Source organism: Amblyomma americanum, chromosome 11, assembly GCF_052857255.1.
Source record: "Amblyomma americanum isolate KBUSLIRL-KWMA chromosome 11, ASM5285725v1, whole genome shotgun sequence".
NCBI classification, from domain to species: Eukaryota; Metazoa; Arthropoda; class Arachnida; order Ixodida; family Ixodidae; genus Amblyomma; species Amblyomma americanum.
The window spans coordinates 55,360,364-55,384,575 of NC_135507.1; the positions used below are offsets into that span (position 1 = coordinate 55,360,364).

Here is a 24,212-nt window from a genome sequence, read left to right on the forward strand (position 1 = left end):
TACAGCCCACTCTTGTGAGGTAACTTATGCTGACTCTATAAAACACAATTAGACGGCTGTACCTCTCACTTGCCGTACACATTGCAATTGCACCCTGACGGGGGTACAATGAAAAAGAACTGCATGTAAGTACACTCCATCTACGCTGACACCGAAGACAGACCATCGGATGCGATCTTGCTCTATTTTGCCTCCGCCTACAAACCAGAACCATAGTTATGGAGGCGACCCTGTGAAACCCTGTCACCTAGTACACAGTATGGAGGCCATGATGACAACGCTCGACGCAGTGTTGCAGGACGTCACCGACGGGGACAACCTCGACGGCGTCGCCTAGCTGCGGCCGTATTCCGAGTTTGCGTCATAATAAAAAGCATCATACTCTGCCGCAGCGGCCGCACCTGTTTGGTTGAAACGCCGGAAGCGGATGTCGGTTCGGTTTTGACTTTGAGCAGCGGCAGGATGTCACTGCATTTCGGTTGCCGCAGCGAAACGTCTAGCGAAGCTATTGCTCTTCACCGAAAAATGGAACGAGACTAATGCGAGAGAAGAAACATTCACCAACAAGTTTAGTCGCCCATCGGATTGCCACTTCAAAGGGGTAATATCAATAGTGCTTTATTTGTCCATTGGGCTTCAACAAGTCGAAGTAATAGTTCAGATACTCTTTTAGTACTGTAAAGGCCGGAGGTGTACTTAAGGAGAGCGAGAGAGGGGGGTTTATTGATAAGAAAGGCAGAGAGGTTGGCCTGAAAAATAAATATCTGGCCTGCTACTCTGCTCTGGGGGACGGGAAGAGGAGATAAAAGAAGGTCACGATGGGGGACGATGATGATGGGAGGAGGCAGATGAAAAACTACTTAAAAAAAAACAATGCACACTTTGTAACATCACAAACGCGAGACGAGGTCCGTGTAAGGAAGAAAATATTGTACTCAATACGCATGGCTTTTCAGTGACAGCGCCCGCTGCAGCCGTCGATCGCCGATGGTAAATAAAAGGCAGCTAGCTTGGTCGCATAACACTGTGTTTTACATTTATCGTGAGGGTAAAAGCGAACGGAGAGCAAAATTTGTGTGCACTGACTCGCTGCACAAAGCGCGCTCCGTGCCGTGCTGAACGAAGACGCCGTGACGAACTGCCGTCTGCAACACCGCTGAACGCAAGTTGGCGCTGTTATTGGACAGTTGTGCAGACGGTAATTTATTTTTCTCATTCCTTTTATGCAGGCACTGCAAGAACCCCGAAGTGCCGGTGATAGGTTTTTAATTGATCTGCCGCCAAAAAATAAAACGTATCAGTTAAAAAAATCGTCTTTGCTGTGTTTCTCTCTATAGATGCGTTGGGAGACTTCGCAGACAACGTTTTCATAAGTTCGCCATGGTACGAAGCACAGGCATGCCCACACTGACGCCTAGAAACTAACATGCAATCTAACTCGCGAGGTCAAAGCAGAGCCACACCACCGCGGTTATCGAGAACCGCAAAGGACGCCGAAAAACCACCTTTGACATGTCAAACGCATCGGTGTAGCAGCGCGTCGCTTGCGACTGACCATCCGTGCTCGCGACTGGTTTCACGCTGCCAGACATTACACACGATCATGGACGCAGGACCCTTCAACAGCTAATAGAGAGCTCTGGAATAGGAAATGCGCACTTGCGTGCAGTAAACGCCTGTAATTTGCGGGTCATCACGCTTTATGTTACATCATCCAACATACGCAGACGAGATAGCACCGGTGATGGTGGCGCCATCCGGTTTGAATGAAGAGAACAATTTCTACAACAAACCGGGGCTCGTTAGACATTGCAGTTACCGAATCGACCAAAGAAATAAAATCAGCCCAAAACTATCGTCGATCCAATCTGTTGCAATTAAGATAAGGGGAAGCGAAAGACCAGTACCCTGTTAATAGCCAGTTCACGTGCCGAAAAACGCAGTAACAACGATGAGTTCACTTTGAAGCGAATGGCTCCTTTTCAAAACGCGCCGCCATGTTGGCTCTCCTTGGGTATCTGCTGCTGGAGGAGCGTACGCTATGTGTCTGACGTCACCATCCGATTTGTTCGACCTTTTTCTCTGCATTAGAACCACCACATCCGCAACGGCGTTTCGACCAATAAGGTGTTGCCGCTGCGGTAGATTGTGACGCTTTTTATTATGTCACAAACGCGGAATACGGGCACTGCACTCCACTCTAAACACGAATACGCCAATATGGAAGTAAAAAGGGAGTGAGCTGCCCTCTTGGTCACTCTCATTTATAAAGGAAGTGTGATTGAGGACAGCTTACTACATTTTTTTCCGCCTTTCTGTTTAGAGTGAGCAGCGCGCAGAAGAATCTCGACGTCATGCCCGGCTGCGCATTCAAGACGAGTAGCGCACCGACGATCGACACCACAATCGACGTCGACGCCACACAGAATACAAGAGAGCGGCACCAAGTCTATGTTTGGACACCAATACGCCACTGTGGACTGAGTGAAAAAGTTTTCGCCGCTACTTCGGGTCATACAAGATCATTCGCGCCTACTACGTTGACAGGACTCTGAAGTTGTCCATGATGGAGTGACAAGATACGAGCGTGTCGACCCCGAAGAGATGTGGTGCATGTCTTGGGTAGAAATCCATTTTATGAGCGTTAATATAGCCATGTGTTTCTATTCATGCACTTAATTTCAAGGCGAAAGCTTTATATGTCCCATTACTTCAAATCATGTAGTGTGCACTGCGGCACTAAAATTCGAAAAGCCATGAAGATGGCAAGGAGTGGAGAAAGGAGAGAGTGAGGGACAACTTAAGTTTCCACATGTGTCGGGAATTAGGGAAGGGGGTGCTGTGAGGCCCCCAGGAGGAGGCGACGTCCTGGGCCTACGAAATGACTGTAATTTGAGTTGCCTTGTCTGGCTGGATGAGGAGGTGGTTCTTTTTTTCCTCAGAGGATGTTGGCAGGAGGGCCCGTGGGGGGGGGGGGGGGGGCAGGATATTTTCCCATCCGCGAAAGATGTGCGTCTTAGCGGCGGGCTACCTGGTTCACTTTGGACATGTGGGCTTATATTCCCCATCTGCGGCTAGTGATAGCCTTGAGAGTCTAAGAATTAAGTGCGTCTACAAGCTGCGGCGCAGGGTGGTCTGTGCTCGGTCGAGACGGGAAACGGCGCCTCGTCTCTTTATAAAAATTGTTGATGCCGCAAGAAGTTGAGGGGCTCCAGTGAGGGCGCCTGGATCCGTGGGGCTAGCTGCACGGATTGTTGATCCCTGGGCATGTCGTTCGGCCCCTTCGTTTCCATAGTTTTCCGTGTGGGCGGGTACATGGATTGGGTTAATTTTGCGGTCGGGAGTGCAGCCGCTCAGGATGCGTTCGACAGGAATGCAGATGCAGCCTGCCGAGTAATTTAGGATTGCTCGTATTGAGTCACTGAGAGGTTTGCGCGTAAGGCGCTCAGCGATGGCCAGCGCTATCGCTGTCTTTTCCGCTGCTGTGGGGGAGAAGACATCCACCATGCCGGAGGAGATAAGGGCAGATTGCGGCGTGGTTGCGCGGACCAAGCACGTTGTTGCATTTTGCCTTGCGGCTTCCGCGCGTATTGCGTGTTCGTCGGCACGATAGAAATCATCCATTGCACGGGCTTTGTGTCGAGTGCGCGCGTCGTGTCGGCCTCGGAGCGCGAACGTTCTTGGGCAGCGGTTTGACAAATAGGCGGCTATGTAGTACACCTGGCCAAAAGTGCAGAGGGAAGAGACTCGAGCAGCTTCGAAGAGAGGAAGCATTACAGGAGAGGGCGTCGCCGTCGAAAGGGCTCATAGCACCACTGGGAAATTAGACTGCAGGTCGCGTCGGAAGAGAATTACTTAGCGCGCAGCATGCGTCGAGTGGAAAAGTAGTTGAAGTGGGCGGTGCGTCGGAGGCAGCAGATGCCAGAATCAAACTACATGCTGCATGTCTTAGTCCCGCCAGCTCTCCCGCGATAGGAGTCATAAGTGTCATTGCGAAGGGTTTCGTGGCTGCGCGGGCGTCACTGTCTCTTCGGACTCCCGCGTTGATGGTGTGTGTGTGTGTGTGATGCAGTGTGATGGTACGGCGACGACGTCAACTTCTGTGCCCTGCGAGGCGACCGTGTCTACGGCAACAGGAAGACTACGGCGCCCACGAAGCTATGTTACCGGCTCCAAGGCACGGTAGCCGAGAAATGCTGCGCGGCTGCTGCAGAGGCGGGCTGCACCACAGACGATCCCCGCCACGGTACGAGCGCGGAAAGCTAGGTTCGAACGGTTGAGGCGCTGAACTGCGTAAGCCAGAAGCGGACATGAAGCAAAAGAAGCCTGCGGCCAACGTCGAGTTGCGGGAACAGCGAAGCGGAGGCAATCCGGCAACATCGTGAGAATGATCCGCTGTTGCTATAGTGTGAAGCGGTAGCAATTTTGCAGAGGAATGAACAGGAAGCCCAGGTAAGGCATTTAATCCGCGGGTCAATATTGTTTTCAAAATCATACACGTAAGAAGAATTAGGTGGCTCTGGCGAAATTTTTTGCCCACCTCTCTTTCGTTCACAAGCATGTTATGCATTCTTGAATAGGACGCAATACCGCAACGGTTCTTACTGTTTGCTCTTTCTTGCTCAAAGCCGCCGCAAAGCGGTTTTTGGTATCTTCTGACGCGAGAGGTGCTAGTTTATTTAGAACTACCGCAGCCACGTTCAAAGGATTCTACCTTGCTTGAGATTGCACGTTATACCTTCCAGGCTCAATCGGAGTTTCTTTGCCAACTTTAAACTTCCCGCGGCCGAGAGACTCGGGAATCCTTTCTTTCGTACTCGGCGTCTCCGGAGCGGGCCAAGCGACAGTCAAACTCGCAAACTATAGGACACCTGTAGCATACCGTGTTGGTGTTCACGAGCCCGCCAATCACCAGTGTGGCCACGCTGATTGGTCCCGTTGCGGCGGAAGGCGCGCACGCGGCTGCCAGGTACGTGGCGCCATCTGGCGCCCCCGAAGCGCTCTTCGCATGCGCCCTGACGACTCACGGACATCTGAACCGCGCCGTAAGGGAAGGTATAAAGGAGGAAGTGAAAGAAGAAAGAGGTGCCTAGAGGAGGGCTCCGGAATAATTTTAGCCACCTGGGGATATTTAACGTTCACTGACATCGCACAGCCCACGGGCGCCTTAGCATTTTTCCTCCACAAAAACGCAGCCGGATCAATACTCTGGATCAGTAGTCCAGCGCCCTAACCACTGAGCCACCGTGGCGGGTGCACAAGTACTCCAATTTTCAGTTTTCTGTAGTGCTCTAGCCCCCCCCCCCCCCCCCCTTTTTGTTGCAAAAGCAACACTACTCCAGCCAGCTCGGCTCGTCGCGTGGTAGCACATCAGCCGTATGCCGTGGCCGATGAACGACCTTGAGCCGCCGTTGCCTAGCAACGCTACAGCCGCGTTCCAACAGATGGCGCCGCTGTCAACGCCGTTGCGTCACCGGCTCGCACCACCAGGGGCCGGATTACGCAATTGACAATTATGAAAATTGTCAAAAAGGTGTCAAAAAGCCTGCCTCCTATTGGTCATTCGTGGCCGGCGGCCATTTTGCTTTTTAGCGTCATTGGCAGCTGCAGATTACGTCACGGATGTAGCAGAAGCGGTGACGTTGCACACCTAATTATGGAGGCGGAAATTGAGACAGTTTTTTGTGACAGTCTCGAGGTGGTCAATTTGACCGTTGCGTTTTTCACAGAAAATGGAGGCGATGTACGCGGCCATACGACTGAGGCGGCCGTGCTTTCGCGAGCAACGGCGAACAAGGGCGCACAAAGACGCGGTTGACTTGCCGGACGAGCTGTTTGGCGCCGTTTTCGACTGGAGAAGCAGGCTGTGGAGTTGCTGTGCGACGAAGTCGCCAATGAACTGGGAGGGAATTTGCTTGCGAGCGCGCTGTCGGTGCGGCGGCAGGTGCTTTTTGCACTGCGGTTCTTTGCTACCGGCGTCTTTCAACCTGCCGTTGGTAACGAGGCGCACGTCGGCATCGCACAACCGGTGGTAAGGAAATGCGTGCAGCAGGTGTTGGAGGCAATCTGCAAAGTTAGCGCGCAGAAGGGGTAGGTTCCCGTGGTCACCTCTGCGCCACATAAATAAACCACGCTTATGCTGGTAAACCACTTTATTTTTCCCAGCAAATCGCACTTCGTGGTCGTCTTCTGTTTCCCAAAGGAAAATAAACAGACAACCACACATCACATACTGCACCATCTCAGCTTTTCGTATTTTTGTCATCGTCGATTTCGTACCAAGTTCTTGAAAGTTCGCTCGGTAGGTACGTAGCCTTCACTGCATACGTTCAAGTTTCTCACCACACTAAGGCCAACCGCACAGTTGATTCTTTTCAGACGCCGCGTAAAAATAGCACGGCGTGGAATCGGCTGCTTTCGTGCAAAGCGGCTTGACCTTTTACCGCCGTCAGCGCGTCCCCGCAGCAGCAAAAGTCACCCACCAGCAAATTTCAAAATGTTTCTTCGAACGTTTTTGTTTTGCTTAATATTTTCGAACATTTTGGCAAAATAAAATATTAGTTATTTTCATCGCTGCGTATTTCTTAAGTCCTTTTACAAAAATTTAGCAGACGGGCTCTCGCCGTGCAAATAAACGCTCTCGGCGCGCCGCCCTGCTGTAATTAGCTGATACCTGGCTGCGTCAAGCGGTGATGTCTCATCGTTTCGTCATTTTGACGTCACTGTCAATAACTTTTGAAAGAATTCGTTATAGTTCGTTACAATGGCGTAATACGGCCCCAGATGTCCTCCGCTGGGGTAGAGGGAGAGGGGGGTGCTGCCCCGCGGCGGGTGTATATATATATATATATATATATATATATATATATATATATATATATTTATGAAGGGGGCCAACAGTCACCGAAACCAAGGTGCATAGGGGAACGTTAATTTTTTTTTTTAATGTGTTATGCTTATGAGTGGGATAATATTACTTAGATTAATAAATTGCTTAAAGAAAATTACTTATAAAGCAGCAGAAAAAACAACCATGCCGCCGGTGGGATCCGAACCCACGACCTCCGAATATCGCGTCCGGTGCTCTTACCAACCGAGCTACGGCGACGGCTGTCCAATCTGCTGCTCTCGTGGGTATTTATGTTTACTAGGTGTAAGCGAGCCTTGAGAGTGTTCACCAGCGCCACCCTCGACCATAGCGGCGGACGTAGCACGTCCTGTAATACCGCGAGCGTGACGTAGAACGTCAACTAACGGTGAGGGCGGAAACTGCGAGAGCCCTCTTATGCTACCTATGGCACCAAGACTGCCGGAACCGAGACCCTCGTTAAGCTATTAGCAGACAAGTTAAAGGAAATGAGGGGCCCGTTTGACAAATTTATGAAGGGGGCCAACAGTCACCGAAACCAAGGTGCATAGGGGAACGTTAATTTTTTTTTTTTTAATGTGTTATGCTTATGAGTGGGATAATATTACTTAGATTAATAAATTGCTTAAAGAAAATTACTTATAAAGCAGCAGAAAAGACAACCATGCCGCCGGTGGGATCCGAACCCACGACCTCCGAATATCGCGTCCGGTGCTCTTACCAACTGAGCTACGGCGACGGCTGTCCAATCTGCTGCTCTCGTGGGTATTTATGTTTACTAGGTGTAAGCGAGCCTTGAGAGTGTTCACCAGCGCCACCCTCGACCATAGCGGCGGACGTAGCACGTCCTGTAATACCGCGAGCGTGACGTAGAACGTCAACTCAGTTGGTAAGAGCACCGGACGCGATATTCGGAGGTCGTGGGTTCGGATCCCACCGGCGGCATGGTTGTTTTTTCTGCTGCTTTATAAGTAATTTTCTTTAAGCAATTTATTAATCTAAGTAATATTATCCCACTCATAAGCATAACACATTAAAAAAAAAAAAATTAACGTTCCCCTATGCACCTTGGTTTCGGTGACTGTTGGCCCCCTTCATAAATTTGTCAAACTGGCCCCTCATTTCCTTTAACTTGTCTGCTAATAGCTTAACGAGGGTCTCGGTTCTGGCAGTCTTGATGCCATAGGTAGCATAAGAGGGCTCTCGCAGTTTCCGCCCTCCCCGTTAGTTGACGTTCTACGTCACGCTCGCGGTATTACAGGACGTGCTACGTCCGCCGCTATGGTCGAGGGTGGCGCTGGTGAACACTCTCAAGGCTCGCTTACACCTAGTAAACATAAATACCTACGAGAGCAGCAGATTGGACAGCCGTCGCCGTAGCTCAGTTGGTAAGAGCACCGGACGCGATATTCGGAGGTCGTGGGTTCGGATCCCACCGGCGGCATGGTTGTTTTTTCTGCTGCTTTATAAGTAATTTTCTTTAAGCAATTTATTAATCTAAGTAATATTATCCCACTCATAAGCATAACACATTAAAAAAAAAATTAACGTTCCCCTATGCACCTTGTTTCGGTGACTGTTGGCCCCCTTCATAAATTTGTCAAACGGGCCCCTCATTTCCTTTAACTTGTCTGCTAATAGCTTAACGAGGGTCTCGGTTCTGGCAGTCTTGATGCCATAGGTAGCATAAGAGGGCTCTCGCAGTTTCCGCCCTCACCGTTAGTTGACGTTCTACGTCACGCTCGCGGTATTACAGGACGTGCTACGTCCGCCGCTATGGTCGAGGGTGGCGCTGGTGAACACTCTCAAGGCTCGCTTACACCTAGTAAACATAAATACCCACGAGAGCAGCAGATTGGACAGCCGTCGCCGTAGCTCAGTTGGTAAGAGCACCGGACGCGATATTCGGAGGTCGTGGGTTCGGATCCCACCGGCGGCATGGTTGTTTTTTCTGCTGCTTTATAAGTAATTTTCTTTAAGCAATTTATTAATCTAAGTAATATTATCCCACTCATAAGCATAACACATTAAAAAAAAAATTAACGTTCCCCTATGCACCTTGGTTTCGGTGACTGTTGGCCCCCTTCATAAATTTGTCAAACGGGCCCCTCATTTCCTTTAACTTGTCTGCTAATAGCTTAACGAGGGTCTCGGTTCTGGCAGTCTTGATGCCATAGGTAGCATAAGAGGGCTCTCGCAGTTTCCGCCCTCACCGTTAGTTGACGTTCTACGTCACGCTCGCGGTATTACAGGACGTGCTACGTCCGCCGCTAGGGTCGAGGGTGGCGCTGGTGAACACTCTCAAGGCTCGCTTACACCTAGTAAACATAAATACCCACGAGAGCAGCAGATTGGACAGCCGTCGCCGTAGCTCAGTTGGTAAGAGCACCGGACGCGATATTCGGAGGTCGTGGGTTCGGATCCCACCGGCGGCATGGTTGTTTTTTCTGCTGCTTTATAAGTAATTTTCTTTAAGCAATTTATTAATCTAAGTAATATTATCCCACTCATAAGCATAACACATTAAAATAAAAAAAAAATAACGTTCCCCTATGCACCTTGGTTTCGGTGACTGTTGGCCCCCTTCATAAATTTGTCAAACGGGCCCCTCATTTCCTTTAACTTGTCTGCTATATATATATATATATATATATATATATATATATATATATATATATATATATATATATATATATATATATATCAGCAGACAAGTTAAAGGAAATGAGGGGCCCGTTTGACAAATTTATGAAGGGAGCCAACAGTCACCGAAACCAAGGTGCATAGGGGAACGTTAATTTTTTTTTTAAATGTATTATGCTTATCAGTAGGATAATAATTCTTAGAATAATAAATCGCTTAAAGAAAATTACTTATAAAGCAGCAGAAAAAACAACCATGCCGCCGGTGGGATCCGAACCCACGACCTCCGCATATCGCGTCCGGTGCTCTTACCAACTGAGCTACGGCGACGGCTGTCCAATCTGCTGCTCTCGTGGGTATTTATGTTTACTGGGTGTAAGCGAGCCTTGAGAGTGTTCACCAGCGCCACCCTCGACCATAGCGGCGGACGTAGGACGTCCTGTAATACCGCGAGCGTGACGTAGAACGTCATCTAACGGCGAGGGCGGAAACTGTGCGAGAGCCCTCTTATACTACCTTTGGCATTAAGACTGCCAGAACCGAGACCCTCGTTAAGCTATCAGCAGACAAGTTAAAGGAAATGAGGGGCCCGTTTGACAAATTTATGAAGGGAGCCAACAGTCACCGAAACCAAGGTGCATAGGGGAACGTTAATTTTTTTTTTAAATGTATTATGCTTATCAGTAGGATAATAATTCTTAGATTAATAAATCGCTTAAAGAAAATTACTTATAAAGCAGCAGAAAAAACAACCATGCCGCCGGTGGGATCCGAACCCACGACCTCCGAATATCGCGTCCGGTGCTCTTACCAACTGAGCTACGGCGACGGCTGTCCAATCTGCTGCTCTCGTGGGTATTTATGTTTACTGGGTGTAAGCGAGCCTTGAGAGTGTTCACCAGCGCCACCCTCGACCATAGCGGCGGACGTAGGACGTCCTGTAATACCGCGAGCGTGACGTAGAACGTCATCTAACGGCGAGGGCGGAAACTGTGCGAGAGCCCTCTTATACTACCTTTGGCATTAAGACTGCCAGAACCGAGACCCTCGTTAAGCTATCAGCAGACAAGTTAAAGGAAATGAGGGGCCCGTTTGACAAATTTATGAAGGGAGCCAACAGTCACCGAAACCAAGGTGCATAGGGGAACGTTAATTTTTTTTTTAAATGTATTATGCTTTTCAGTAGGATAATAATTCTTAGATTAATAAATCGCTTAAAGAAAATTACTTATAAAGCACTCTCAAGGCTCGCTTACACCCAGTAAACATAAATACCCTCGAGAGCAGCAGATTGGACAGCCGTCGCCGTAGCTCAGTTGGTAAGAGCACCGGACGCGATATTCGGAGGTCGTGGGTTCGGATCCCACCGGCGGCATGGTTGTTTTTTCTGCTGCTTTATAAGTAATTTTCTTTAAGCGATTTATTAATCTAAGAATTATTATCCTACTGATAAGCATAATACATTAAAAAAAAAAAAATTAACGTTCCCCTATGCACCTTGGTTTCGGTGACTGTTGGCTCCCTTCATAAATTTGTCAAACGGGCCCCTCATTTCCTTTAACTTGTCTGCTGATAGCTTAACGAGGGTCTCGGTTCTGGCAGTCTTAATGCCAAAGGTAGTATAAGAGGGCTCTCGCACAGTTTCCGCCCTCGCCGTTAGATGATGTTCTACGTCACGCTCGCGGTATTACAGGACGTCCTACGTCCGCCGCTATGGTCGAGGGTGGCGCTGGTGAACACTCTCAAGGCTCGCTTACACCCAGTAAACATAAATACCCACGAGAGCAGCAGATTGGACAGCCGTCGCCGTAGCTCAGTTGGTAAGAGCACCGGACGCGATATTCGGAGGTCGTGGGTTCGGATCCCACCGGCGGCATGGTTGTTTTTTCTGCTGCTTTATAAGTAATTTTCTTTAAGCGATTTATTAATCTAAGAATTATTATCCAACTGATAAGCATAATACATTTAAAAAAAAAATTAACGTTCCCCTATGCACCTTGGTTTCGGTGACTGTTGGCTCCCTTCATAAATTTGTCAAACGGGCCCCTCATTTCCTTTAACTTGTCTGCTGATAGCTTAACGAGGGTCTCGGTTCTGGCAGTCTTAATGCCAAAGGTAGTATAAGAGGGCTCTCGCACAGTTTCCGCCCTCGCCTTTAGATGACGTTCTACGTCACGCTCGCGGTATTACAGGACGTCCTACGTCCGCCGCTATGGTCGAGGGTGGCGCTGGTGAACACTCTCAAGGCTCGCTTACACCCAGTAAACATAAATACCCACGAGAGCAGCAGATTGGACAGCCGTCGCCGTAGCTCAGTTGGCAAGAGCACCGGACGCGATATTCGGAGGTCGTGGGTTCGGATCCCACCGGCGGCATGGTTGTTTTTTCTGCTGCTTTATAAGTAATTTTCTTTAAGCGATTTATTAATCTAAGAATTATTATCCTACTGATAAGCATAATACATTTAAAAAAAAAAATTAACGTTCCTCTATGCACCTTGGTTTCGGTGACTGTTGGCTCCCTTCATAAATTTGTCAAACGGGCCCCTCATTTCCTTTAACTTGTCTGCTGATAGCTTAACGAGGGTCTCGGTTCTGGCAGTCTTAATGCCAAAGGTAGTATAAGAGGGCTCTCGCACAGTTTCCGCCCTCGCCGTTAGATGACGTTCTACGTCACGCTCGCGGTATTACAGGACGTCCTACGTCCGCCGCTATGGTCGAGGGTGGCGCTGGTGAACACTCTCAAGGCTCGCTTACACCCAGTAAACATAAATACCCACGAGAGCAGCAGATTGGACAGCCGTCGCCGTAGCTCAGTTGGTAAGAGCACCGGACGCGATATTCGGAGGTCGTGGGTTCGGATCCCACCGGCGGCATGGTTGTTTTTTCTGCTGCTTTATAAGTAATTTTCTTTAAGCGATTTATTAATCTAAGAATTATTATCCTACTGATAAGCATATTACATTTAAAAAAAAATTTACGTTCCCCTATGCACCTTGGTTTCGGTGACTGTTGGCTCCCTTCATAAATTTGTCAAACGGGCCCCTCATTTCCTTTAACTTGTCTGCTGATAGCTTAACGAGGGTCTCGGTTCTGGCAGTCTTAATGCCAAAGGTAGTATAAGAGGGCTCTCGCACAGTTTCCGCCCTCGCCGTTAGATGACGTTCTACGTCACGCTCGCGGTATTACAGGACGTCCTACGTCCGCCGCTATGGTCGAGGGTGGCGCTGGTGAACACTCTCAAGGCTCGCTTACACCCAGTAAACATAAATACCCACGAGAGCAGCAGATTGGACAGCCGTCGCCGTAGCTCAGTTGGTAAGAGCACCGGACGCGATATTCGGAGGTCGTGGGTTCGGATCCCACCGGCGGCATGGTTGTTTTTTCTGCTGCTTTATAAGTAATTTTCTTTAAGCGATTTATTAATCTAAGAATTATTATCCTACTGATAAGCATAATACATTTAAAAAAAAAATTAACGTTCCCCTATGCACCTTGGTTTCGGTGACTGTTGGCTCCCTTCATAAATTTGTCAAACGGGCCCCTCATTTCCTTTAACTTGTCTGCTGATAGCTTAACGAGGGTCTCGGTTCTGGCAGTCTTAATGCCAAAGGTAGTATAAGAGGGCTCTCGCACAGTTTCCGCCCTCGCCGTTAGATGACGTTCTACGTCACGCTCGCGGTATTACAGGACGTCCTACGTCCGCCGCTATGGTCGAGGGTGGCGCTGGTGAACACTCTCAAGGCTCGCTTACACCCAGTAAACATAAATACCCACGAGAGCAGCAGATTGGACAGCCGTCGCCGTAGCTCAGTTGGTAAGAGCACCGGACGCGATATTCGGAGGTCGTGGGTTCGGATCCCACCGGCGGCATGGTTGTTTTTTCTGCTGCTTTATAAGTAATTTTCTTTAAGCGATTTATTAATCTAAGAATTATTATCCTACTGATAAGCATAATACATTTAAAAAAAAAAATTAACGTTCCCCTATGCACCTTGGTTTCGGTGACTGTTGGCTCCCTTCATAAATTTGTCAAACGGGCCCCTCATTTCCTTTAACTTGTCTGCTGATAGCTTAACGAGGGTCTCGGTTCTGGCAGTCTTAATGCCAAAGGTAGTATAAGAGGGCTCTCGCACAGTTTCCGCCCTCGCCGTTAGATGACGTTCTACGTCACGCTCGCGGTATTACAGGACGTCCTACGTCCGCCGCTATGGTCGAGGGTGGCGCTGGTGAACACTCTCAAGGCTCGCTTACACCCAGTAAACATAAATACCCACGAGAGCAGCAGATTGGACAGCCGTCGCCGTAGCTCAGTTGGTAAGAGCACCGGACGCGATATTCGGAGGTCGTGGGTTCGGATCCCACCGGCGGCATGGTTGTTTTTTCTGCTGCTTTATAAGTAATTTTCTTTAAGCGATTTATTAATCTAAGAATTATTATCCTACTGATAAGCATAATACATTAAAAAAAAATTAACGTTCCCCTATGCACCTTGGTTTCGGTGACTGTTGGCTCCCTTCATAAATTTGTCAAACGGGCCCCTCATTTCCTTTAACTTGTCTGCTGATAGCTTAACGAGGGTCTCGGTTCTGGCAGTCTTAATGCCAAAGGTAGTATAAGAGGGCTCTCGCATAGTTTCCGCCCTCGCCGTTAGATGACGTTCTACGTCACGCTCGCGGTATTACAGGACGTCCTACGTCCGCCGCTATGGTCGAGGGTGGCGCTGGTGAACACTCTCAAGGCTCGCTTACACCCAGTAAACATAAATACCCACGAGAGCAGCAGATTGGACAGCCGTCGCCGTAGCTCAGTTGGTAAGAGCACCGGACGCGATATTCGGAGGTCGTGGGTTCGGATCCCACCGGCGGCATGGTTGTTTTTTCTGCTGCTTTATAAGTAATTTTCTTTAAGCGATTTATTAATCTAAGAATTATTATCCTACTGATAAGCATAATACATTTAAAAAAAAAATTAACGTTCCCCTATGCACCTTGGTTTCGGTGACTGTTGGCTCCCTTCATAAATTTGTCAAACGGGCCCCTCATTTCCTTTAACTTGTCTGCTGATAGCTTAACGAGGGTCTCGGTTCTGGCAGTCTTAATGCCAAAGGTAGTATAAGAGGGCTCTCGCACAGTTTCCGCCCTCGCCGTTAGATGACGTTCTACGTCACGCTCGCGGTATTACAGGACGTCCTACGCCCGCCGCTATGGTCGAGGGTGGCGCTGGTGAACACTCTCAAGGCTCGCTTACACCCAGTAAACATAAATACCCACGAGAGCAGCAGATTGGACAGCCGTCGCCGTAGCTCAGTTGGTAAGAGCACCGGACGCGATATTCGGAGGTCGTGGGTTCGGATCCCACCGGCGGCATGGTTGTTTTTTCTGCTGCTTTATAAGTAATTTTCTTTAAGCGATTTATTATTCTAAGAATTATTATCCTACTGATAAGCATAATACATTTAAAAAAAAATTAACGTTCCCCTATGCACCTTGGTTTCGGTGACTGTTGGCTCCCTTCATAAATATATATATATATATATATATATATATATATATATATATATATATATATATATATATATATATATATATATATATATATATATGCATTTCGCCTCAGTGTATTCTACGGTAGCTACCACCGTTATATTATATACATGATTTAATATCTGTATCTGTATTATTCAGGGCAGCTAAGAGCTCGAACTCCGCTCTTAAATGGGATAAGTACTTAAGCAGTCTGCATAATTGTACCAGGTTCCTCAGGAGCACCAAACAAATTTGACAACAAGGACCTACTTGACATCCTTCGAAATAATCCAAAAAATTTCTGGTCTTTGTTAACTCCCAACCATAGCGGGTCACATAACATCACTTTATTAGATCCCGACGGCTCTCACGTTCTAAAGGAGCTCCGTTCAGACGTAATGGATGAGTACTTCTCGTCGGTTTTCACACAGGAACCGGTTACAAATATTCCTTTAGAGCCCAGCTTAAATTTTCCTCAAATGGCGCCAATTGATATCTCTGTTGATGGAATAAGTAAATTTATAGATAACTTAAAGGTATCAAGTGCCCCTGGGCCCGACAACATATCTGCCAAAATTCTTAAAGGTACTAAACTAATATCCAGCCGTATCCTACAAATAATTTTCACGCAGTCTATTTCCAGTGGCCAAATCTCGTCCGAGTGGAAGTTAAGCAGAGTCGTACCCACCTTTAAGGCAGGAAACCGCTCCGATCCGTCCAATTATCGGCCTATCTCGCTAACGTGCATTGCATGCAAGCTCATCGAACATATAATTTACTCTCACATTGCAACGCACCTAGATAATAATTCCTTTTTCTTCTCTAAACAACACGGATTTCGTTCTGGTTATTCATGTGAAAAACAGCTTTTCGAATTCACGACTGACCTCCACACAAACCTAGACTCATCCCTTCAAACAGACATAATTTACCTCGAATTTTCTAAGGCTTTTGACCGCGTTTCCCACCAGCGCCTCATGACTAAACTTTCCTGCCTGTCTCTGGACCCACTATTATTATCATGCATTCACTGCTTTTTAACTAATCGTTCGCAATACACCGTCATTGATAGTCGTCCTTCCGCCGCTACAAATGTTACCTCTGGAGTCCCTCAGGGATCAGTTCTTGGCCCGCTTCTGTTTTTGATCTTTATTAATGACCTTCCCGCTGGAATTTCGTCATCCGTTCGTCTGTTCGCAGATGATTGTGTTCTCTACCGTAGTATTTGTTCTAATAGTGATCAGTCTCTGCTGCAGGATGACTTAAACTTAATCCAAAACTGGTGCTCTACCTGGCTCATGAAGTTGAATGTGGCTAAATGTAAGTTTATGCACGTTTCCCGGAAACGATCTAACTTGCTCTACTCATATTCGCTAAACTCGACCGGGCTATTGCAAGTTGAATCTTACAGGTATCTTGGCATCGAAATAACAAGTAATCTCAACTGGTCAAAGCACATCAAGTCACTTGCTGCACGCGTTTACAAATCACTAGGCTTCATTAGACGATCTCTCACATCTTCTCCGCCCACGGTCAGACTAATCGCATATGAAACATTTATCCGTACCAAACTTGAATATGCATCGACTATTTGGAACCCCCATCAAGAATACCTAATCCAGGCGTTAGAAGCAGTCCAAAGCCGAGCTGCTCGTTTCATAACATCCAAATATGATTCTCGGCTGAGCGTTACTAATATCAAATCTTCCATTGGTCTAACCCCCCTGTCGTCACGATGTAAGATAGCAAGACTTTGCCTATTTCACAAACTTTATTATAATTTCCCGCAATTACGTGAGAGCCTTATTGTGCCCCCCTTGAGATCCTCCCGACGTTTGTTTAATTGCAACAGTGTTCAGCGTATTCATGGTACCACTAAAGCTTTCAATAATTCATTTTTGCCAACTGTTATATCCGAGTGGAATGTACTCCCTGACGATATAGTCAATGAAACCAACTCAGTAAAATTTAAACACTTATTGACTGCTTATTTATCTCCTCAATTCCTGTGGAAGGTATTTCATTTACCTATTTATTGTATTGGTAATTTCAATGCGTTTACTGTGTTTATTTGTGCTTGCCATTTATATTTGAGTTCTATCTTTGTGGCCCGTTATTACCATTTGTTCCCCCCCCCTTATGTAATGCCCCATTGGGGCATTTAAGGGTAAATAAATGATGATGATGATGATGGGTACTTGGACCCAAGATATTAAGATTATTTTTGGAATATGGCGGAGTGCTTGCCTTGAAGCACTCTGGCACGGGTCGGCCCAGTATTGCACTGCCTCCGGGATCGGCCCGGGGCATATTAGCCCGCGCCTTTTCTTTCTGTCTTTGCTATCCTATGCTTCACTCTCCTGCTTTCAGCATGCGGCAGCGGGCGTGGCTCGGCTTGAGCCAGTAGGCAGGCCCGTGCACTTTCCTTTCTTTCTATTAGCAACAGAAGTAGTAGCAGTGTATTGTAGTCGTTAATAAGAGCGCGAAAGAGACGCAACAACGACAGAACGAAGCGAGGAAGAGACAACGCGCTCAAGAGATTTTAGAAGAACGCGCCGCAAGACTCGAGAAGCGTCGTAACGAAGATGCGGCTAGAAGTCGTGCCACGTCCCGAGTGACTCCAACTGCGGAAGAGACCGGTTTGAGTTCTCGAGAGCGTCGGAATGAGGCGCTGCGTAGACGACGTGCCAAGGAACCGAAGCTTTCGTAATTGAACTAGGGTTAACCAGAGCTGAAGCATAGGCAATTTTTTAGCGCGTTCTCTAGGTGTGAGCGCAGGCAGCGCAACTGCGCATGACCGAACTGTTGCTCGCCACATGTGGCTGTCGCGGTGATGGCTTGATGCGGGCAGCGAAGCTCCGCGCGTTGGGATTCCTGCGGGAAAGTCGTTAAAGCGTGGCCACAGATTCGGCAGTCAGCACGAGACAGCAAGATGTACACGGACGTCGGGGAGGTGGTGGAGATGGAAACATTTCATTGAATCGAAAGAGAGCTTAGAGGCATAAAATGGCCCTTTGTATAGGTGGAGTCCTCAGTCCGTGACCCCAGTGCACGAGACCACTACTCGCGCCCGTCGGACTAGAGCTCTTTGAGACTACAGCCCCGACCAGTTGAGCAGGGCTTCCTCCCATGCATCTCGGGAAGGGGAAGGGTTTAGGGGAAACCGTACCCGGACGAAGAATTTACAGCCAACCTCGTAGCGTCCGCGGATGCGAGGCGCGTCTGCTCTTATAATCTTTCCTCACACATATTTCAACTTTTTTGTCTGCACGTAAGATTGAAAATTGGTTTTTGAAGAAAATCCGAATTGGAAGAAAAACGGTAAGGCGCCCGTGTGCTGTGCGATGTCAGTGCATGCTAAAGATCCCCAGGTGGTCGAAATTAATCCGGAGCCCTCCACTACGGCACCTCTCTCTTCCTTTCTTCTTTCACTCCCGCCTTTATCCCTTCCCTTATGGCGCGGTTCAGGTGTCCAGCGATATATGAGACAGATACTGCGCCATTTCCTTTCCCCACAAAACCAATAATTATTATTATTATTATTAAGAAAATCCGAAGCAGTGGCTCAGTGGCTAGAGCGCTCGGCTACTGATCCGAAGTACCAGTGTTCGAACTCGACCGTGGCGGCCGCATTTCGGCGGAGGTGAAACGTGAATTTGTCTGGAGACCTCCACTACGGCACCTCATTTTTTTCTTCCTTAACCCCTTCCTTTATTCCTTCCTTTACGGCGTTGTTCGGGTGCCAGCCGAGATATGCGAGACAGTTACTGCCCCGCCTCCTTTCCTCAAAAGCATGCTTCATGTTTTCTTCAAACACGAGAGGAAATGTGCATGCACTGACATCGCATAGAGTGAGTGAGTGAAAACTTTTATTGATCCAGTCAAGAGATTCCCGGATTCGAAAGCTCCGTCGTCTTCGTTCTTGGCGCTGGCGATCGGAGTCTTCTTTTCAGCATGGGTGGGCCCCTATTCCAGGGCTCCACTGAGCCGTGCTGCATCGCCCGCCTGCCTCACTAAGGCCCGTTGGGCCGTGAGCTCGCTGGTGGTGAGACGGCTCTCCCATCGCTCCGCACGCGGGTGTTCGTGTTTGTGGAATGCTGTGTTGCGTTCGCACTCCCAAGTAATGTGATAAAGTGTGGGTGTGGCGCCGCACCACGGGCAGGTGGCCCTGTATTGTGATGGGAACATTTTGTTGAGTATGTGTAGGTTGAAGAAGGTGTTTGTCTGTAGTCTACGCCAGATGGTGGCCTCCTCCTTTGTCAGAGCCTTGTGTGGTGGTGGATATTTGATTCTGATCCCCTTGTGTAAGTTTAAAGGTTCTGCGTATCCCCCCTCGCAGGCTTGCAGATGGAACTCCGGGGCGTTAGACTGTTCTGCTCGGATTGCTTCGCCTTGAGCTTGGCTGTCTGCCCTTTTGTTTCCCTCTACCCCCGCGTGGCCTGGGATCCAAATCAGATTGTGTCTGGGTTTGTTTAACTCGGTAGGGGCTACCCCGCTGAGTATCCTGAGGGCCGGTCTGCTAATTCTGCCCTCCGTGTAGTTTTTGCACGTTTCTTTCGAATCTGTTAGAATATTTAGGGGGCGGCCGGTCCTATAGCCTTCTGCTGCCGCCAGCGCGACGGCAATTTCCTCGGCCTTCGCTGCGCCAGCGACTCTCGCCGTGGCGCTCGTCACTAGCCATGTACCCCGATTCAACAAACGTGGTGGCGGTCGTCTTAGACACCAATTTCAAGGAAATCGCCAGTGCCTTCCTACGAAACTGCTCTCCCACAGTAGCAGAAACTGCTGCAATTGCCCTCGCAATCCAGCACGGCGATGCTACGGGAAATGAGTTAAAAATTATTACCGACTCCCAGTCCGCGTGTCGCCTCTTCCTCTCTGGCAGACTTCCACACTCCGTCGCTCCCATTCTGACTACCCCACAAGTTCAAAATTCCACATGCAAGCACCAAATCACTTGGACTCCTGGGCACGAGGGGCTCGAAAGAAACGAGGCCGCGGACAGTCTAGCTCGAGGATATACTAACCGAGCGCCTAACCTCCCCGACCTCACTTCTCTCCCCTCTACGTACGGCGAGCGCCTCCTCCTTCTCCGAGCACAAAGACAAGTCTATCCCCCACCACACCGTAAGCTAACGGCGGCAGAGGCGAGGGAATGGCGACAACTACAGACGAACACCTTTCCTAACCAACACAAGTACCACATAATCTTACCCGACAGATATGACAGCATCTGCCCCTGGTGTGCCGGAATTCCAACAACATATCATGTAACATGGGGCTGCTCCGGTCCCAAGCCCCCCGAACTAGACAAACATCACTCCGAGGAACAGTGCAAGTCTGCCCTGCTAAGCTCTGACATGGTGACGCAGCGAAAGCTGATATCCCAAGCAAGAGCAACTGCTGTGGACATTGGGGTCCTGAACTAAGGACTCCACACAAAATCAGTATTTTCGCCTCTCTATCCTACCTTTTTGAAATCAATGTTTTCTACTACTACTAATACTACTAGGTTTCCTTCGTTGTCTACTACCACCATTGCGGCTGCATGTTCTGCTCCGCATGGATAGACGGCAGCGTCTGTGTAGACAGTGTTGTCTTTTGGGGCTAGCGTTCGTTCGACGTATTCTGCCCTAGCCATGGGTCGGTTTGCGTGGAGATTAGGGTCCATGTTCTTTGGCATAGGCCCTATGTTAAAGTATTTTCTGAGGTGGTCCGGAACCTCCGCGTATCTATCGACTAGTCCGCGCGTGTCCCGACCCAGCCTTTTCAGGAGCGCCCGTCTTGCGGGGGTGCCTCCGAGTCTGATGGTCTGTGCACCCAGCAGCGCTTCCGCGAGTTCGCTGAAGGTGTTGCTGACGCCCAACTGCAGGAGTTTCTCATTGGGCGTGTTTCTGGGTAGGTGGAGGGCTGTCTTGTAAGCCTTTCTGAGGATGGTGTCGGCTTGCTCTCTTTCCGCCTTGGTGGTTGCGTGGTACGGCAGGGAGTACGTGACTCGGCTGACGATTTTTTAATTTAATTTTAATTTAATTGGTTTTTTGGGGAAAGAAATGGCGCGGTATCTGTCTCATATATCGTTAGACACCTGAACCGCGCCGTAAGGGAAGGGATAAAGGAGGGAATGAAAGAAGAAAGGAAGAAGAGGTGCCGTAGTGGAGGGCTCCGGAATAATTTCGACCACCTGTGGGTCTTTAACGTGCACTGACATCGCACAGCACACGGGCGCCTTAGCGTTTTTCGATGAGGCTGTTGACGAGTTTGAGGGTGTCTTCCTCTCTCATTCAGTGTCTTTTCTGGGAGACTCGGTTGATCATGCGGCCCACCTGTCCCGCTGCCTTGCTTAGCAGGCTGATGGTGTGGCTGCACTTGCGGCTGCTTTGCAGCCACATTCCCAAAATTCTAATCATGTTCTTCTCGGGGATGTGTTGTCCCTAGAGGCTGACTTCTAGTGTTGCCTGGGTGGGATGTTTGCCAAATCTGAGGAGTTCCGATTTTTCCGTCGAGCATCATAGGCCCCGTTCTTTGGTGTAGTTTTCCACGTAGGTGGCAGCCTCTTGCAGCCTCTCTTGCTTTTCACCGAGTGATCCCTGAGTGGTCCAGATTGTGACGTCGTCGGCGTACATCGCGTGCTGGATACCTTGGATCTTCTTTAGTCTGTTTGCTAAGCCGATCATTGCCACGTGAAGAGGACGGGCGATATGACGGATCCTTGGGGAGTACCTTGGCAGGGGGTGTGAAAGACGTCGCTTCTCAGCTAGCCCAGGCCCACTGTTGCTGTTCTGTTGCTTAGGAAGTCCCTGATGTAGTCGTGGGTTCTGTTCCCGCAGTTGGTATTGTTTATGCCCTCCATGATGGCCGCGAGGCTCACGTTGTCAAATGCCCCTTTTATGTCGAGGGCCATGACCACGTTTTTGCCCGCTTTTGGCATCGTCTCGAGCACTTCCTCCTTGAGGTGGAGTAACACGTCTTGTGTAGAGAGGTTGGCCCTGAATCTTAACATACTGTCCGGGTACAGTTGCTCTTTCTCCAGGTAATATTGATATCGTCTGGTGATTACTTTCTCGTAGAGTTTTCCCAGGGACGACGTGAGGGATATCGGCCTGAGGTTCTCTATTTGTAGCTTCTTGCCTGGCTTCGGAATCATTACGACGACGGCATGTTTCCATTCCGCCGGAACTCTTCCTTCTTGCCAGAGTGTGTTGAGGAATTTGGTTAGTTGGTCGATTGCATCGTCGCTGAGATTTCGGATCAGGGAGTTCCGGATCTTGTCCGCTCCTGCTGCCGTGTTTTTCGTTGCCGATCGACCATCACATCCTAAGAATCAGCCTCACGGCGGAAAACGTCCCGAGGAAGATTGGCATGGCCCGGTAGACAGATTGGGACGCCTACAGAGCGCACTGCAGACAGCTCGAGGGAAACACCATCAGCTCAGCAGAAGACTGGAGCCAACAACTAAGGCAAATCCAGGACCTTTACACTAAAGAAGTCGACAGAACAGAGCAAACACCCGAGGTGGACAAGCGGCTCCTCAAGCTATGGGAGGCAAGACACGGACTCACCAAGCGGTGGAAGAGACAGAAACTCAACAGAAAACTCAAAAAGAAAATTGCGGACATCTCTAGGCAGACGGAGGAGTACGCGAACCAGCTGGCCAGACAGGGATGGCAGGAATTCAGCAATTCGCTGAGCGGCACCCTCAGCACAGCTAGGACGTGGCAGATCCTCAAAGCTCTCCTGGATCCGAGCAAAAACAAGTCAGAAGGCAGCAAGGCTATACAGCGGCTAGCCCACCAGTGCCAAGGGAGGGACGAACAACTATTAGAAGTCAAGATCAAATGCTACGGCAAAGATCAGGTCGAAAACTACAAAGAAGAATACCGCGGGGAAGACAACCCCATTAATGACAGACCCATCACGAGGGAAGAAGTAGTAGAAGCGACATTGCATAGAAAAAACGTTTTGCGCCGCTTCCCCGCACGCGCTTTGGCTGCGTGTGGCCCGGGGAACGACGGGTGCGTCACGGAATCGCGACGAGTGATGTTTGTGACGGATGAGGTGCAGTGGAAACACTGACACACCTGCTCCTTCACTGTACCGCGTTCGCCGATGCTCGTCGCTATATGCTCGCGGCCTATAGGGCGCAGGGCATACTATCAGACTCCATCAAGACGCTTTTGTGGCCGCAGGGCAGTGCGCGCACTCGGGAGCGAACTTTGGTGAGCCTCTGTGCATTCCTCGAACACACGGGCTTGACGTCCCGTCTGTTCTTCGTCAGGTAATTACACGCAGTGACCGAACGCTCCGCGATTTCTACCTTGAACGATTAATAACTGGACGCCCCACCCCAGTTGTAACCAACCCTGTGCTGTGCGCGTGTGATTTAATTCCTCTAAAATGAACTAATCGCGCGCACAACCTGGACACATTTCTTATTGTGTAAATAGTTTGTACATAATACTTCTTCCCCTATCCTCTCTTCCTGTCCCCTCACCTATATCATTTCATTTCTCCACTCTGCCTGCTACCTTTATTTCCGCTGACCCAGCTCAGGTGCTTCAGTGTCGATGGCAGATTCCAGGGATAGCAAAAATCTTTTCCTTCCTTTTTGCTATTATTTTTAATAAAACCACTACCACCACCACCACCGCTGCCCTGCGATGGCAGGTGGCGCCAGCGGTGGGCCTGGTGCGCCCCAGCTTACTCTTCCCGAGCGAGCAATGATAAATTTTTAGTGCCACCAGCCAAAAGCACTGTGCTTTTATAGAAAGTGTGCGTATGGCCACGGAGCGCGCATTGTGCAGCGAGAGAGCGGACACAAATGTTCCTCTCTGTTCGCTTTTACCCTCCCGATAAATGCAAAACGCAGTGTTTTTCGAGCAAGCTAGCTTACCTTTATTGGAAACGTAGACCGGGTGATCAGACTCGGCCCGACACCAGGGAGTACGCACTCTCGATGACGTCGGCTCCGGCTCACTTGCTTCGTCCATAGCGAGACACTGGATAGGCAGCGCGCAGCCGCCGCGACTGCAGCTGCTGCGAGTCACGTGATGCGTAACGTGTTTACTTACGCACCTCCGCTCCTCCTGTTCAAGGTCATTCGCGCAGACGCAGCGAAACGGGCGCCGCGAGGCTAGTATAGCCTTTGCTTCGAAAGGTTGTCAAGCGGAAGTGAAC

The 24,212-nt window shown here is 49.1% G+C and overlaps 1 protein-coding gene across 1 annotated transcript in view; it reads right to left on the reverse strand.

Annotated features, from left to right (window-relative positions):
• The window catches only part of LOC144109637 (uncharacterized), a 41,860-nt gene extending 17,858 nt beyond the window's left edge, over positions 1 to 24,002 (reverse strand). The window contains exon 1 of the mRNA XM_077642454.1: positions 23,929 to 24,002. The gene's annotated coding sequence lies outside the window, so the exon portion shown is untranslated. The remainder of the gene's footprint in view (positions 1 to 23,928) is intronic.
• Positions 24,003 to 24,212: the final 210 nt, after the last annotated feature.